At 46.4% G+C, this 10,143-nt stretch overlaps 1 non-coding gene across 1 annotated transcript; it reads right to left on the bottom strand.

Moving 5' to 3' along the window:
* Positions 1–275: 275 nt before the first annotated feature.
* Trnag-gcc (transfer RNA glycine (anticodon GCC)) lies at positions 276–346 on the bottom strand. Its single transcript has one exon. It is a non-coding gene; the product is annotated as a tRNA-Gly (tRNA).
* Between the last annotated feature and the right edge of the window lie 9,797 nt (positions 347–10,143).

Below are 10,143 nucleotides of genomic sequence, written 5' to 3'. Positions count from 1 at the left end.
CTGTGTGTAGCCTCGCCTCGTATGGTGTCCTACTCCTTCGTGATGGTGTCTGAGGGAAAGGAACGTGTTGGCGAAATATCAGAAAAGAAGACGATAACAGAATGAGAGAAAGACACACAAACAAACACACAATACAGGTAAAAATATAGTCCAGGTAAGGAGAGCGTAAATTTAATAAAAAAAAATATAAAAAAGTATATGCTAGTAGTACAGTAAATAACTCAAATTAAAAATATACATCCACATAAAGAAACCTTAAAATAGAAAAACAGATGTGCATCGGCCGGGAATCGAACCCGGGCCTCCCGCGTGGCAGGCGAGAATTCTACCACTGAACCACCGATGCTTCTGACAAACTGTTCCACTTTCCTTTACATATCTTATTTATTAGGAAGCAAGAAAGTATCTAATAAAGGCGGGGAGGAAGGATGATTTAAAGGACCCCTCCCCTACTTCGTCCTGTCCTCCTACTCTTTATTCTACCTCCTTTTCCCCTCTCTCTCTCTCTCTCTCTCTCTCTCTCTCTCTCTCCCTTGACCCTTACCTCATTCAATTAAGGCAAACCACCACCACCACCACCGCCGCTATTACCCTCCTCCTCCTCCTCCTCCACTATCACACCTGCTACCACTAACAGTAACATAAACCAGGAACCCATCATCCCATCCACATCCCCCTCTCCCCCTACAACAAACAACCCCCCTTCCTCCCCTTCCCCCTTCCATTCGACCCCCCACCACCACCATCACCATCACAACCCACAACCAACCATTCACCACACACTGTAACTGGCGTCTTCATCACCACCACAACCACTACAACGACAATGACAACAACATGAACACTATATAGCAACCTAACCTAACCTAACCTAACCTAAACATATCATAACCTAAATAAAGCATAACCTAACCTAACCTCAACATAACATAGCATAACATCTCATAACCTAAACCTAACCTAACCTAACCTAACCTAACCTAAACCTAACCTAACCTAACCAAATCATAACCTTACCTAACCTAACCTAGCCTAACCTAACCAAATCATAACCTTACCTAACCTAACCTAACCTAACCTAACCTAACCAAATCATAACCTTACCTAACCTAACCTAACCTAACCTAACTAAATCATAACCTTACCTAACCTAACCTAGCCTAACCTAACCTAGCCTAACCTAACCTAACCTAAACCTAACCTAACCTAACCAAATCATAACCTTACCTAACCTAACCTAACGTAACCTAACCAAATCATAACCTTACCTAACCTAACCTAGCCTAACCTAACCTAACTTAACCTAACCTAACCTTTCACCACCCCCATTAATAACAATCACAACAGCACAACAACAACAACAACAGCAACACACAACCTCATCCACCACCACAACCACAATCACCACCACCAAAACAAGAACACCCATTTCCCTTCCACCCCCACCACAACCATAACCCTTCCCCTCCCCATTCTTCCCCCTTCCACCCCCCCACCACCCCCACCCCGATCAAGTGACTAGCTGTGATGGCGTCTGGGGGGGGCGGTCTTAAATAATAAAAACGTCACTCCCTTGACCATCACCCTTCCACCTTACGACATTTTACCAGATAATCCACTAAGTAACTTCCGGGCCACAGATTTATACCTTATCGGGGAAAAATATTCTTTCCTCCTCCTCCTCCTCTTCCTCCTCCTCCTCCTCCTTTTCCTCTCTCTTCGCCGGTTAGAGGAAGAGATGGATGGTGGTGGAAAAGCCGGAGGAAGTGGATGAATGTGATAAAGTGGAAGGGTGAGAAGGGAAGAATAGGGGAGGAACGTTTAAAGTGGAAGAAGATAAACGAGAGAGGGTGAGGGAGGGAGGAAAAAGAAGAGGGTAGATAGAGAGGAATGTGAGAAAGGAAGAGGAAAGGGAAGAAGTGGTTGAAGGAGATGAACGGAGGATGTAGGAAGAGGAACGAGAAGGATTAAATGAAGAGGGTTTTTAGGAGGAGGAGGAGGAGGAGGAGAGGAGGATCACTACTTCCCATCTTAGGATCAGACCCTTTTAATTCTGTTTTGTCGGATCAGATTCTCTTACAACGTTTATGAAGTCTCGGTGAACTTATAAATTGTTTCTGGTACTTATTCTTTCGAGCTGAATTAATGGGTTTGATTTTATGGGGATTATAATTTTTTTTCAGATTAACATAAGCCCTCACAACGCACACACGAACACATAAACACACACGCACATAAAGAAACACAAACACAAACTCATCAAAACACACAAAAATCTAATTAGCAGAATCCATTTTCCCCTTTTTCCCCTCTCCTCCCCTCTACTCTTCCTCCCCCTCTCATTCTCTCCCCCCTCTCCTCCTCCTTTATCTTCCTCTCACTCCCCTTTTCCCTTCTTCTCTTCCCTGCCTCTTCTTCTTTACTCTCTTTCTCTCCCCTTCATTCCTTCCCTCCGTACCTTTCTCTTACCTTCCTCTTTCCTTCACTTCTTCCCCCGTCCCTTTCTCTCCCTTTCTCTCCTCTTTTACCTCCTTCCTCTCTCATTCATTCCTCCCCCGTCCCTTTCTCTCCCTTTCTCTTCTACTTTATCCTCTTTTTCTCCTCTTCACTCCTTCCCTTCGTCCCATTTACTCCTACTTTACCCTCTCCCTCTCTCCTTCGCTCCTTCCCCACCGTCCCTTTCTCTCCCCTTCTCTCCTCTTTTACCCCCCTCCCTCTCTCCTTCATTCCTTCCCCCCAACTATTTCTCACTCTCCCATTCTCTCCTAATTTACCTCTTCCGTCGTTTCCCTTTCTTCCTCCCCTCAAACCCCCTTCCCTCTCACTCCCCTTTTATCTCTCTCTCCTTAACCCCTACCTCTCTCCTTCACTCCTTCCTCCGTCACTATCTCACTCTCCCATTCTCTCCTCCGTCGCTTCCCTTTCTTCCCCTGTCCAAACCCCCTTCCCTCTCACCTCCTTTACCCCCCAACCTATCTACACACGCAATACCGAAACCAAAAAAAAGAACAACAAAAATGTGAGACAAAAAATAAAAAATCCCCTAAACAGCAGCTCACTCTCTCGATAAGCAGTTCGCCTCATCTGGGATAACAAAAAGAGTAGGAGAGAGGCGCGGTAATGCAGGCCGGGGAGGAAGGGGTTGGCGCCAGCGTGAGGCAGCTTCCGTAATGACCGCCATACGCATACACTGCCGTGACCAAAGCATCACCGGGAGATCCAATTTAAAAAAGGGAGACCGAAATTGAATTCTTTGCAGGCAGGGAAGGGGGGAGTGAGGGAGAGAGGTGGGAGGAGAGAGAGAGAGAGGGGGGGGGGTGTAGAGGAGTAGAGTGCAGTGAGAGGGAGGGAGGGAAAGGAGGGGATAAAGAAATGGGGTGAGAGGGAGTAAGGGTGGGAGAGAGAGAGGGAGAGAGGGAGGGGGGGTGTAAAGGAGTAGAGTGCAGTGAGAGGGAGGGAGGGAGGTAAAGGGGGGGTAAAGGAGTGAGAGGGAGGGAGGTAAAGGGGGGAAAAGGAGTGACAGGGAAGGAGGGAGAATGGGTAAAGGAGTAGAGTGAGATAGTTAGAAGGGAGATCATAGGATGGAGTGGGGAAGGAAGAGAGGATGGGGGTAGAGAAGGGGGGGGGGAGAAGGGGGAGTGAGAGAGGACATGAAGGAAAGAAAGTTAAGCGAAGGAAGGGGTGGAGGAGAGAATGGGAGAAAGAGACGAGAAGGAAGGAGTGAAGGAGAGAAAAGGGGGAAATGTGAGGGAACAAGGAGGGAGGAAAGAGAGGAAACTAAGGAAGGGGTAAAGGAGAGGAGAATGGGAGAGAAAGGGACAGAGAAGTGAAGGAGAGAGAAGATAAGGTAAAAGAGGAGAAAGGGGGAGAGAGAAAAGAAATGAAGGATATAGGAAGGGGATGAAGGAGGAGAAGCAGGGAAAATGAAGAAGATAAAAATAAATATATGGAAAAACACGACAAAGAAGAGAAAGGTGTAAGAAGAGGAGAAGAAAAAGAATCATGAAGGGAAGAGAGAGAGAGGAAGAGGAGGGAAGAGAGAGGGGGAAAAAGGAGGATAGGCAGGGAAAATGAAGATAAAAAAAAATATATGGAAAAAGACAAGAAAAAGGTGTAAGGAAAGAAGGAAAAGAGTCATGAAGGGAAGAGAGAGAGAGGAAGAGGAGGGAAGAGAGAGAGGGGGGACACGGAGGGAAGGGAAGAGAGGGAGAGAGAGAGAGAGAGGGAGGGAAAGAAGGTTAAAAAGAGAACAGGCGTCGTGAAAGCAATCTCCCCCAGTACTTGTTTCAATATCCCGTGGGAAAAAACGCAATACCGTGGGAAAAAGCCTTAAGTGGAAGAGGAAGCTGATTATTTGTGTTGCCCTTCATTGCCCTAAAGAGCTGCGAGGTGGAAATTGCATCTGTTGTTGTAGGTGTTCTTATTCCTCCTCCACCTCCTGCTCCACCTGCTCCTCCTCATCCTATTCTTATCAAACAGCTCGGAGGAACTAAATGACTTTACTTTTGCTGTGTTTTCTAATTAATTACCTTATTTTCGACTCCTTTCCAGGCGCTTTTTTCCCTCCGAGCAGTTTTCCTTTTCTCGTTTCCCTCAGAAAGTTTCCTTCGCATTGGACTTATCTTGGCGTGAGTGTGGGAGGGGCGAGGGTGGCCCGCTGATACCCCTTCTCTTTTACCCTCTTTTTTTTGCCAGGGTGATTGGATCCGATATTGAAAAAAGGGAAGAATGCGTGTGTGTGTGTGTGTGTGTGTGTGTGTGTGTGTGTGTGTGTGTGTGTGTGTGTGTGTGTGTGTGTGTGTGTTCGCCTCGCCCTGTGATTGCATAGCTACTGTATTCATTTGTCGGGAAACGTGAAGGGAAAATCGATTGTGTGTGTGTGTGTGTGTGTGTGTGTGTGTGTGTGTCACCAACCCAACCTTTCTCCCTTCCTCCATTATTCCTGCGTCATTCTCTTCTTTTTTTATTCATTTCCTTTCCTCTTTTTCCTCACCATTTCCCTTCCTCTTTCCTTTCTTTCTTTTTTTCTTCCCTTTCTTTTCCTTTCCTACTCCGTGTGGCTTCCATTATTTCCCTTTTCACAAATCTCCCTGGTCATGTTACCCCTTCCTCTACCCTTCCTTTTCCTTCCCTCTTTCCTCCCTACCCTCCGCTCCTCCCTCGTTCCCTTCTTTCCTTCCTCCCCTTTTCCCTCCCTGTTTTACTTCCCTCATCCAGTTCCTATGCTGCGTCTCTCCCCTTCCCTCCCTCCCTCCCTTCCTCCCTTCGTGCCAATACATGAGTTCAGTTCACATTAATCCTCTTCTCTCACCTCCTCTATCACCTCCCTCACCCCTCACACCACCTACTAACATATCTTCCCCTCTCTTTACCTCCCTCACCTCCCCCTTTCCTACAGTCTTCACACCTCCCCTTACCTCTTGCCACCCTTTCCTACCCCTCACCCCCCTACTGGCATTGTGTAAGGGTGATTTGCCCTCCCCCCCACAGGAGTCCCCATCACCCCTCCTCGCCACCCATCCCCCCTTCCCGCCTGTTTCCCTAACTGAGAATGCTTTCGGAAATCATGGCTTCCTGGTGTCATTTTTCTCCTCCCTTACAATATCTAGGCACTGTTCTTAGCGCTGTCCAAGGGTGCCATGTCCCTCTGAGTTCCCTTCCCCTTTAGGCACTTTTTCTGGCACTGATCAGAGCTTCATGCCCCCTGGTGTTCCCCCCTCTCCCTCTCCCCTTAGGCACTGCTCCCGGCACTGTGGGTGATCGGCATTCAGTAGGTCCCAGGGAGTTTTGTGCCGCCCTTCCGAACTCTTAATTGAAGATCTCGAAGGTGACATCTGTTGTCCGCGGGGCTGGGGCGGGGCGGGAATGGTGGGGCGGGGCGGGAATGGATGGATATGGGTCGGGAATGGATGTGGCTGGTCGGGAATGGAAGAAGATGGGGCGGGGCGGGAAGGGGATGAAACTGTGAAGGAGTGGAACGAGAAGGCAAGGGCGGGGCAGGGCGGGGCAGGGCTGGGTGGAGCCGGGGCGGGGCGGGAACGGGTGGGGCGGGGCGTCGAGGTGATGAACAGTGACTGGGTGAGGCGTGGAGGGGCGGGGCGGGGCGGGGCGGGGCGTGACCAGGTGTGAAGTTGAGAGGCGCAGAGAAGGATTGACCGTGACAGGACAGGAAAAGGCAGGGGCAGGGCAGGGCAGGCAGAGCAGGAAAAATCACTGACACATTAAAAAAAGGGTCATTCATAAATCTATATACGTTAACTTAATCGATTTTTCCTCCTGTCCAACAAGTTACTTAACGAAACTCCTTCTTTTCCCTTCCCATCTACATCCTCCTCCTCCTCCTCCTCCTCCTCCTTCGCCTTTGCTGTCCTTCATCTTCCACCTTTGATTAGATAGTTAGTGTAGCTTGTCACAAACAGCATCGTAAGGACCATCAGGTTTGCTGTTGTTTGTTCTTCCTTTGTGTTCCTTTGTGTTCCTCCTCCTCCTCCTCCTCCTCCAACCTCTATCCCTACCCAGCAGTCTTCAGCGAAAATGCCGCCCCTAAACAACAACAACAATAACAACAACAATTATCCTATATCCTTCTTTCCCTTATCCTCCCCTCCAATAACCTCCCATCCTCCCTCCCACGTTAACCTAAAGCACCCTTCTCCCCCCCCCTTCAACACAATATCCCTCCCCCCACCCACCCCCCAAAAATAAGGAAGGGGTGATTTACAACAATGTGATGAGGCTATAATCCGCGCCAGGTAGGCCAGTGAGGCTCACCTGGCTCGCGTTACCTGGGGCGGGGCGCGCCTTGACTAACGAGCCCCACACCTTGGCTAATGAACGCCACGCGGAGCATCGCCGGGAGAGACTTGAGGCTCCTCATTAGTTTACTCTTAATTTATCGTTTGGCTAATTATCTGCCCCCGTGATGCATATATTATCTTCGTACCCTAAAATACACACATACATATATACAAGCATACATTCAAAGAAGCATACATACATACATACATATATACAGTATATTCATAACCAAGAAAACTTAAATGAATATAGTTTTTTGTCCATTTCGCTTCATCACCTCAAACACATTAGAATATACATACATACAGACAGACAGACAGACAGACAGACAGACAGACAGTCAGATAGATAGATAGACAGACAGGCAGACAAACAGACAGAGTAGTAACCACCTGATATTTTCTTCCTAAACGAACACTACTAATGAATAAGAATCTAATGTAGATGTAATATATATGTGTAATCGGATGAAGTGTGTTAAGTGTTAAGTCATGAAGAGGAGATTTGCCAGTAATTTGAAGGGAAGTGTAGGTTTGTCCGAATGAAAAGTGCAAGTGTGTTAAGTGTTAAGTCATGGAGTGGAGATTTGCAAGTAATTCGAAGGGAAATGTAGGTTTGTCCGAATGAAAAGTGCAAGTGTGTTAAGTGTTAAGTCATGGAGTGGAGATTTGCAAGTAATTCGAAGGGAAATGTGGGTTTGTCCGAATGAAAAGTGCAAGTAATTGGGATGGTCATGTCTGTGAGTCATTCCTGTGCAGTGTAAGTTGGGACGCGGAATTCCTAATGAGGTGAATGTTTTTTTTTTTCTCTCTCATCTACATGGATAGAAAAAAAATGTTATAAAGACGAGAAGGAAGAGGACGAAGGAAGGAGGAACAGGAGGAGGAGAAAGAAGATTAATATGAAGAGAGGAATAGGAGGAAGATAAAGGTTTGTTTCTCTCTCTCTCATCTACAGGGATAAAAAAAATGTTATAAAGACGAGAAGGAAGAGGACGAAGGAAGGAGGAATAGGAGGAGGAGAAAGGAGATTAATATGAAGAGAGGAATAGGAGGAAGATAAAGTTTTTTTTCTTTTTTTCTCATTTACAGGGATAAAAAAAATGTTATAAAGACGAGAAGGAAGAGGACGAAGGAAGGAGGAATAGGAGGAGGAGAAAGAAGATTAATATGAAGAGAGGAATAGAAGGAAAATAAAGGTTTGTTTCTCTCTCTCTCATCTACAGGGATAGAAAAAAATGTTATGGACGAGAAGAAAGAGGACGATGAAGGAAGGAGGAGGAAGAGAAAAGAAGATTAATATGAAGAAGAGAAAAAGATGATGCATTTAAAGAGAGGAATAGGAGGAAGATAGTTTTTTTTCTCTCTCATCTACAGTGATAGAAAAAAAATGTTATAAAGACGAGAAGGAAGAGGACGAAGATAGGAAGGAGGAGGAAGAGAAAAGAAGATTAATACGAAAAAGAGGAAAAGATGATGCATATAAAGAGAAGAAATAGGAGGAAGAGAGGAGGAGGAGGAGGAAAGAAGATTAATATGAAGAAGGGGAAAAGATGATGCATATAAATAGAAGGAATAGGAGGGTGGGAGGAGGAGGAGGAGGAAAGAAGATGAAGGTACAGGAAGAAGATGAAGATGTAAATGAAGATGAACAAAATAAATAAGAAGTACATATTTTGAACCATCACTATCACTGTCATCATCACCACTTAAATAGACAAGCAACAAGCACATTTTCACTACATTTTTCTTACTAAGCAGGTGACGGAGTGACAGCCGGATGACAGCAAAGCGTGAGGGAATGCGTGAGTGAGCAAGCGGCTGACAGGAATGTGAGGGAGAGAGTAATACAGAGTAAAGCAAATGACAGGAGAATGATGAAGCCGTAAGTAGCAGAAAATAAGAGACATGAGACAGATAGATAGATAGATAGTGAGTGAGTGAGTGAGTGATTGAGAAAGATAGAGACAGACAGAAAGAGACAGAGAGATAGACAGGCAAACAAACAGACATAGATAGACAAGCAGACAGAAACAGCATAAGAGAAAAAAAATGGATAGCTGAATAAGGGGACAAGGTGGATAGGTGGATGAGGTAAGTGGGTGGAGACTGAGTGGTGTGTGGGTGGACACTGGGTGGATGGAGAGAGGTGAGTGCGTGGGTGAGTGGAGAGGTGAGTGGAGGGGTGCAGGGATGGAGGGATGGGAGGGGTGGAGCTGGGTTTAGGCTCGGTGGAGGATTGGGTGGAGGGTGGGGGTTGGTGGGGTGGAGCTGGGTGGAGGCGTTACAGATCCTCTCCACCAGTTAGTCAGTCATGCATCCCTTTGTCTTCCACTGAGCTTAATTATCACGAGTCCCGTCACGCCAGGAAGAGGAGGAGGAGGAGGAGGAGGAGGAGGAGGAGGAGGAGGAGGAGGAGGAGACGATGTAAGTGAACCTGTAAAGCAGAGAACGAGGAGGAAAAGATGAAGGGGAGAGAGAGAGAGAGAGAGAGAGAGAGAGAGAGAGAGAGAGAGAGAGAGAGAGAGAGAGAGAGAGAGAGAGAGAGAGAGAGAGAGAGAGAGAGAGAGAGAGAGAGAGAGAGAGAGAGAGAGAGAGAGAGAGAGAGAGAGAGAGAGAGAGAGAGAGAGAGAGAGAGTAAAGGAAGCCCACAACTGGCTTTTCTGCTTCGTGGACATCCTCGGTGACAGGTTTAAGACAATGCAGGAACGACAAGTGACTTACGGGGCGGCGCGTGGCTCGAGGGAAGGAAGGAAGGAAGGGAGGAAGAATAAATGAAGGAAGGAAGGAAGGAAGGAAATGTTAAGAAGGAGAGGACGTAAAAAAGTGGTTAGGTAGACATAGAGGGAGTGTGAGAGGTATAGGAATGCGGGAAAGGAAGGAAGGAAGAAAGGAAGGGAGGAAGGAGGGGAGGAAAGGAGAGGAGAAGAAAGGAAAGGAAAAGAAAGGAAAAGAAGAGTTACGAAAATTAGATAAAGGGAGGAAAGGAAGCTAGATAGACAGGAAGAAAGGAGAAAAAACAAAAAGTAAAGGGAGGAAGAAGAGGGAATAAGAATTACCAAGAATGTGAAGGATAGAAGATAGGAGCGAGAAGGGAAGAAGATAAGACAAGGATGAAAGAAGATACATGAAAGAGAAAAGTATGTTATATGGCGCACAGAAAAAAAGTAAAAAATGATTGATAGATGGAGGCGCGAGAGAAAGGAAGAGGAAAGGAAAGGAGAAAAGGAAGCAGATAATTAAGTAAAGGAAGGAGGGGAGGGGAGAAATTTAGGGAGAGAGGATGGAGGATACTTTAAGGAAGGAATTTTAACGGTTACCTACTATCAAGAATTTTCTAAGGCAA

This window comes from Eriocheir sinensis, chromosome 52 (genome assembly GCF_024679095.1).
Source record: "Eriocheir sinensis breed Jianghai 21 chromosome 52, ASM2467909v1, whole genome shotgun sequence".
Classification (NCBI taxonomy): domain Eukaryota; kingdom Metazoa; phylum Arthropoda; class Malacostraca; order Decapoda; family Varunidae; genus Eriocheir; species Eriocheir sinensis.
Note: the sequence above shows the minus strand (reverse complement) of the source record. Positions and strands in the feature narration are given on the sequence as shown.